Source organism: Rutidosis leptorrhynchoides, chromosome 8, assembly GCF_046630445.1.
Source record: "Rutidosis leptorrhynchoides isolate AG116_Rl617_1_P2 chromosome 8, CSIRO_AGI_Rlap_v1, whole genome shotgun sequence".
In the NCBI taxonomy this organism is placed as follows: Eukaryota; Viridiplantae; Streptophyta; class Magnoliopsida; order Asterales; family Asteraceae; genus Rutidosis; species Rutidosis leptorrhynchoides.
The window spans coordinates 371278198-371286239 of record NC_092340.1 but is presented as its reverse complement, the minus strand read 5'-3'; positions in this window follow the sequence as shown (position 1 = coordinate 371286239).

Genomic DNA, 8042 nt, shown 5'->3' with positions numbered 1-8042 from the left:
CGACGAATTGAAGACGCAAACGACCAAAAAGCTCAAAAGTACAAAAGACAATCAAAAAGGTTCCAATTATTGATAAGAAACGTCTCGAAATTACAAGAGTACAAGATTCAAAACGCAAAGTACAAGATATTAAATTATACGCAAGGACGTTCGAAAATCCGGAACCGGGACCAGAGTCAACTCTCAACGCTCGACGCAACGGACTAAAAATTACAAGTTAACTAGGTATATAAATATAATATAATATATAATTAATTATATTAATTATATATATATTATATTTATAAATAAAAACCGTCGGCAGAGAAAGACTCCAAGGGTGTGAGCTGTAAATTCATTCTCCGCGACTCGCGGAGTTTGAAGAGGATTTCACCGCGAGTCGCGGAGCCCCAAAATGAAAAACTCCCTATAAAGCAAACCGAAATCTGATCATTTTCATAATCTTTTTCTTCTTCTTATCATACGTAAACTATATATATATATTTATAATTTATATTTTAATTTTAATTATAATTCTAATAATAAGGGTATGTTAGCGAATGTTGTAAGGGTGTAAGTCGAAATTCTGTCCGTGTAACGCTACGCTATTTTTAATCATTGTAAGTTATGTTCAACCTTTTTACATTAATGTCTCGTAGCTAAGTTATTATTATGCTTATTTAAAATGAAGTAATCATGATGTTGGGCTAATTACTAAAATTGGGTAATTGGACTTTGTACCATAATTGGGGTTTGGACAAAAGAACGACACTTGTGGAAATTAGACTATGGGCTATTAATGGGCTTTATATTTGTTTAACTAAATGATAGTTTGTTAATGTTAATATAAAGATTTACAATTGGGCGTCCCTATAAATTACCATATACACTCGATCGGACACGATGGGCGGGGTATTTATATGTACGAATAATCGTTCATTTAACCGGACACGGGAATGGATTAACAGCCACTAGAATAATTAAAACAGGGGTGAAATTACATTCAAGGGTAATTGGTGTAATTGCTAACAAAGTAGTAAAACCTTGGTTTACACGCAGTTGATAACCTGGTGTATTCATTAAACAAAGTATTAAAACCTTGTTACAAATCGAATCCCCAATTAGTTGGAATATTTAACTTCGGGTATAAGAATAATTTGATGAGGACACTCGCACTTTATATTTATGACTGATGGACTGTTATGGACAAAAACCAGACGGACATATTAAATAATCCAGGACAAAGGACAATTAACCCATGGGCATAAAACTAAAATCAACACGTCAAACATCATGATTACGGAAGATTAAATAAGCATAATTCTTTTATTTCATATTTAATTTCCTTTATTTTATATTTAATTGCACTTCTAATTATCGCACTTTTATTTATTGTTATTTAATTGCACTTTTAATTATCGTCCTTTTTAATTATCGCAAGTTTATTTTATCGCACTTTTATTATTCGCAATTTCATTATCGTTATTTACTTTACGCTTTAATTTAAGTCTTGTATTTATTTTATATTTTACATTAGGTTTTAACTGCGACTAAAGTCTTAAAATCGACAAACCGGTCATTAAACGGTAAAAACCCCCCTTTATAATAATAATATTACTTATATATATGTTTGTATTTTTATAAAAGTAAATTAATATAGCGTTGAGCTTTGTTTAAAAAAGATTCTCTGTGGAACGAACCGGACTTACTAAAAACTACACTACTGTACGATTAGGTACACTGCCTATAAGTGTTGTAGCAAGGTTTAAGTATATCCATTCTATAAATAAATAAATATCTTGTGTAAAATTTTATCGTATTTAATAGTATTTCCTTACCAAAAATAATACTATTTCGTATCCCTTAGCTTTGACATCAAGTATTTTTGGCGCCGCTGCCGGGGACTCTCTTAAAAGCCGGAAACGCAACGCTAATATAAAAAAAAAAAAAAGATTTTTTTTGTTTACTTTTATTAAAATTCGCTTTTGTAAAAATACGTTTTGAATATTCGAAAATATAAAAAGAAAAACAAAAATTTATATATTTTTAAGAGTTTGTTAAAAAGTTTTATAAGTTTCTTTATTTTTATTTTAGTTTATAAAAATATAAGTTTTATTGAAATATCTTTTATTTGTATTAAAACAGAAAATTAGAAAACATAAAAAAAAAAAACAAAAAAAAAAACGCGTCGATTCAAACTGTGCCAGAGTTGAATTTTGGAACCCCGCGACTCGCGGGGTTTTCTGCATTAATTACCGCGACTCGCGGAGTGACTCTGACACGCGACAGAACCCTAATTCAGCATTAATTACGGGTTATTTAATAATTATTATTATTATTAACCCTAATTATTATTATTATTATAATTAATTTTATTTTAACTTTTACTTTTTATTTAATTTATGTATTTAGTATTAATTAGTTTTATTAAATTGTAAAATTAGTTGTTTTATTAAATAAATAATATAAAAATAATATTTTTATAAAAAATTGTACTTTTTACAACTTTTTTTATATTTTTATAGTTTGTCCCTTTTTAATCGTTTTAGCGTAATATTTGTATTTTTAGCTCATATTTAATTTTAAACTTAGTTTTTTCCATAGTCATTTTTACTCCTAGATTTTTAGGCTTTGCCGTAGAATTCATTAAGTGCTTTTTCTTTAGACTAAGATTTAGGTGCTTTAGAATTTTGCGACGCCTTTTTAAGTTTTAGTTTCTTTTTAAGTTATTTCCATTTGGGATTTAGTTTTTCTTGTAAGCTTTAATATTTTTAGACGACTTTTACCTATGTATCAATTATCATTCCAATTAGTAATATCAATTTGCGATTATAATTTTAAGTTAGTTGTAGTAATAAGGTTAGGTTAGTCAAGTATTTTTAAGTTTTTATAAGTTTCTTTTATTTTTCCGTCACCTTTTATTTTTTTTCAACCATTTTTCTTTTTCAATTTTTTTTTTCCGACGAACTCTTTTTCTTTCTTATTTCTCGCTATTCTAGTTTTTAGGACATAGATTTTTATTCTACTTCTTATCTAAATTTCTTAAAATTACGAAAATTTATTTTAAGTGGTTAAATTAATAGACATCAAAATTTTCTGGTTCGTAGTAATAGTTGGATTTGTACGTGGACCGGGTTATTGGAGCCAAACAGTCCTCAATTATATTGAGACCAAACGAATCCTGCCCCTCTGCTGCATCTTTTGGCTATTGAAAACGTGGGCAAAATCAGAAAAGTCTATTGGTTGGATAACTTATTATAATTTTTCTTTCCTTTTTAAAACTAATAGGATATTCAGTGAATGCACCGAGCAAGACGTTCACCACCTTTTGTACGTTCACCACCTGTAACTAGATCAAGACATTTAGCAAATATTACTGCCATTGATTTTTCTTTAGAATCGTCATCCAGTCGACCAAGTACTTCAGTTCAAATTTCCGATAATCCATTTTTTGAACCCGACCTCACAATTGAGAATCCAGAGAATATTCAGGAACGGTTCGTAGATCCTGAACCATTAAACTTTCCTCCGGAACCACCAATCATTCAAACAGAGATTGTTGAGGAACGAACCATTAAATCAGAATCCTCTAGTGATTCCGATTCAACAAATTCAATTATGGAGAATCTGGAACCTTTAAGTATGGAAGACCGAATGAGAGCTAAACGCACTGGCCAAGGTCACGCAATTACTCATCCAGACATTAATGCGCCAGATTATGAAATCAAAGGACAAATTCTACACATGGTGACTAATCAATGCAAATTTAGTGGTGCGCCGAAGGAAGATCCAAATGAACATCTACGTACCTTTAATAGGATCTGCACACTATTTAAAATTCGAGAAGTGGAGGATGAACAGATATATCCCATGTTATTTCCCTGGACTTTAAAGGGAGAAGCCAAAGATTGGTTGGAATCATTACCTGAAGGGGCGATTGATACATGGGATGTTTTAGTTGACAAATTTCTTAAACAATTCTTTCCTGCATCTAAAGCCGTAAGACTTCAAGCAGAAATTGTTACGTTCACACAGAAACCAAATGAAACTCTATATGAGGCGTGGACAAGATATGGAAAGTTATTAAGAGGATGTCCGCAACATGGTTTAGACACCTGTCAAATAGTACAAATATTCTACCAAGGATGCGACATCACTACAAGAAAAGACATAGATATAGCAGCTGGTGGTTCTATTATGAAGAAAACCGAAACTGATGCTTACAAAATTATTGATAACACTGCTTCCCACTCACATGAGTGGCACCAAGAAAAAGATATCATTAGATCATCTAAAGCAGCTAGAGCCGATTCTAGCCATGACTTAGATTCCATTTCCGCAAAGATAGATGCTGTGGAGAGACGAATGGAAAAGATGACTAAGGATATTCACTCAATACGAATTAGTTGTGAGCAGTGTGGAGGACCACATTTGACAAAAGATTGTCTCAGTATTGAATTAACAATGGAACAAAGAGAGAATATTTCATACATAAACCAAAGGCCTGGAAATAATTATCAGAATAATTATCAACCGCCAAGACCGATTTATAATCAAAACCAGAATTATAACCGAAATATTCCATACAACAACCAACAAGGTCCTAGCAATCAACAAGTATCCAATAATACTTACAATCAGCAAAGACCGAATTTTCAAAACAAACCACCACAACAAACCGATGAAAAAAATCCGAATTTAGAAGATATGATGACAAAGCTAGTTGAAACTCAAACGCAGTTTTTCACATCTCAGAAACAAACCAATGAACAAAATGCTCAAGCATTTAGAAATCAACAAGCTTCTATTCAAAATCTGGAACAAGAAGTAAGTAACCTAGCAAGGTTAATAGGTGAAAGAAAACCGGGAAGTCTACCTAGTGATACAAATGCTAACCCCCGGAATGAAACAGCTAAAGCCATTACCACAAGAAGTGGCACAACAATTAAACCACCTGAAATACCTGTAACTTCTGATGAAACTATTCCTACTCCACAAGAACCACAACCTGATCAAGATAAGGAAAAAGAACCGGTAGTTGAAAAGGTTAATGAAGATAACACAGTTAAGGATAAACCTTATGTTAAACCATACCAACCACCACTTCCTTACCCGAGTAAAATGAAGAAAGAGAAACTTGAAGCCGAGCAATCCAAATTCTTGGATATGTTTAAACAGATAAATGTAAATCTTCCTTTCATTGATGTGATTTCAGGAATGCCTAGATATGCTAAATTCTTGAAAGATCTAATCTCAAATAGAAAGAAAATGGAAGAACTCTCGGCTGTTACTATGAATGCTAATTGTTCAGCAGTGCTGTTGAATAAGATACCAGAAAAACTATCTGATCCAGGAAGTTTCACAATTCCATGTTTTCTGGGTAGTCTTAGTTCAATAGAAGCATTGGCAGACTTAAAATACAAGTTTAATTTATATTATATAAATATTTTATATATAAAAAAGGAAATTTATTTAGATTAATATAAATATTTTCTATAATAATAAATCAAATAATAAATAAAATAAAGAAACTGGGCCGAACCTAAATTAAAGCCCAATCCTTTCTGGACTTACAGGCCATGCGACCGCATGGCCATATAACGTACTACTCATGCGATCGCATGATTGGATCTGACATGCTAGTATCCTGCATTTATTACGCTAGGGTTTAATTATTATTAATATTAATTAATTAAATTAGGGTTTTAATTGTTTAATATTTTAGTTTTTTGTTTTTAGTTTTAGTTTTATTAAGTTTTTATATTTATAGTTTAATACTTTTATAAAATATAATATAAAAATAATATTTTTATAAAATTTGTATTTTTATCATTTTAATTATAATTTGTATTTTTATCGTTTATTTTGTATATTTAACGTTCGTAATTAGTTTTAAATTTAGTTTTTTGTAGTTATTTTATATTTTTAGCTTTTAAGAATTTGCCGTAAAATCCCTTAAGTGCTTTTTCTTTAGATTAAAATTTAGGTGCTTTAGAATTTCGCGACGCCGTTTATATATTTTAGTGCCTTTTAAGTTATTGCCGTTTTGGATATAGATTTCCTTTTAAGCTTTAATACCTTTAGGCGCAACTTTTTAGATTTAGTATTTAGACTTTTAAGTTTCGACGTTTTTCTTTCTTATTTTTATTTTTCGACCTTTTATTTTTCGACATTTTTCGACGCGCTCTTCTTCTTTCTTATTTCTCGACGCTCTAGTTTTAGGACATAGAATTTTCTATTTCTTCTTTAAAATTTCAAAACGAAAAATTATTTTAAGCTGTTAAATTGATAGACATCCAAAATTTTCTGATTCGTAGTAATAGTTGGATTTGTTAGTAGCGAGTTGTGGGCTTCCGATTTAAAGGGTCCTGGCTACCTGCTGCTTCTATTGGCTATTCGAAACGTGGGCAAAATCAGAAAAGTCTATTAATTTGATAACTTATATAATTTTTATCTGTTATAACTAATAGGATATTCAGTGAATGCACCGAGCAAAACGTTTACCACCTTTTATACGTTCACCACATGTAACTCGATTAAGATATCTAGCCAATATTGTCGCCGTTGATTTTTCTTTAGAATCATCATCAAGTCGACCAAGTACTCCAATTCAAATTTCCGATAATCCATTTTTTTTAACCCGACTTCACAATTGAGAATCCGGAGAATATTCAAGGACAATTCAGAGATCCTGAACCACTAATCATTCCTCCGGAACCACAAATTACTCATCCAGAGATTGTCAAGGAAGAAACCATTAAATCAGAAACCTCTAGTGATTCAAATTCAACAAATTCAATTATGGAAGTAACGGAACCTCTAAGTATGGAAGACCGAATGAGAGCCACACGCACGGGCCAAGGACATGCCATTATTAAGCCAGACATTAATGTACCAGATTATGAAATCAAAGGACAAATCCTACACATGGTAACTAATCAATGCCAATATAGTGGTACGCCAAAAGAAGATCCAAACGAACATCTTCGAACCTTTAACAGAATCTGTACTCTATTCAAAATCAGAGAAGTTGAGGATGAACAGATCTATCTCATGTTATTTCCCTGGACTTTAAAGGAAGAAGCTAAAGATTGGTTAGAATCGTTACCTGAAGGGGCGATTGACACATGGGATGTCTTAGTTGAGAAATTTCTTAAAAGATTCTTTCCGGCATCTAAAGCCGTGAGACTTTAAGGAGAAATTGTTACATTCACGCAAAAGCCAAATGAAACTCTATATGAGGCGTGGACAAGATTTGGAAAGTTATTGAGAGGATGTCCTCAGCACGGTTTAGACACTTATCAAATAGTACAAATATTCTACCAATGTGTCGACGTTGCTACAAGAAAAGACATCGACATAGCAGCTGGTGGTTCCATTATGAAGAAAACCGCAACCGAAGCTTACAAAATTATTGATAACACAGCCTCCCACTCTCATGAGTGACACCAAGAAAAAGATATCTTTCGTTCATCTAAAGCGGCTAGAGCCGATTCTAGCCATGACTTTGATTCCGTTTTCGCAAAAATAGATGCTTTCGAGAGACGAATGGAAAAGATGAATAAAGATATTCACGCAATACGAATCAGTTGTAAGCAATGCAGTGGACCACACTTAACGAAAGATTGTCACATTGAGCAAACCATGGAACAACGAGAGAATGTTTCCTACATGAACCAAAGTTCAAACTTCAATCGACATTAAAACATTCTTTACAATCCAAATGGACCCAACAATAATTCGTACAACCAACAAGGTCCGAATAACCAACCAAATGGACCCAACAATAATTCGTACAACCAACAAGGTCCGAATAACCAACCAACTCAAAACAACACTTTCAATCAACAAAAACCTTGCTTGTATAAACCACCACAACAAACTGAAGAGAAAAAGTCAAATCTGGAAGAAATGATGGCAAAGCTAATGGAATCTCAAACACAATTTATTACATCTCAAACCCAAACAAATGAGAGGTTTGATCAATCATTAAGAACTCAACAAGCTTCCATTTTGAATCTAGAAAAACACGTAGGTACTCTTGCTAGCATGATGAGTGAGAA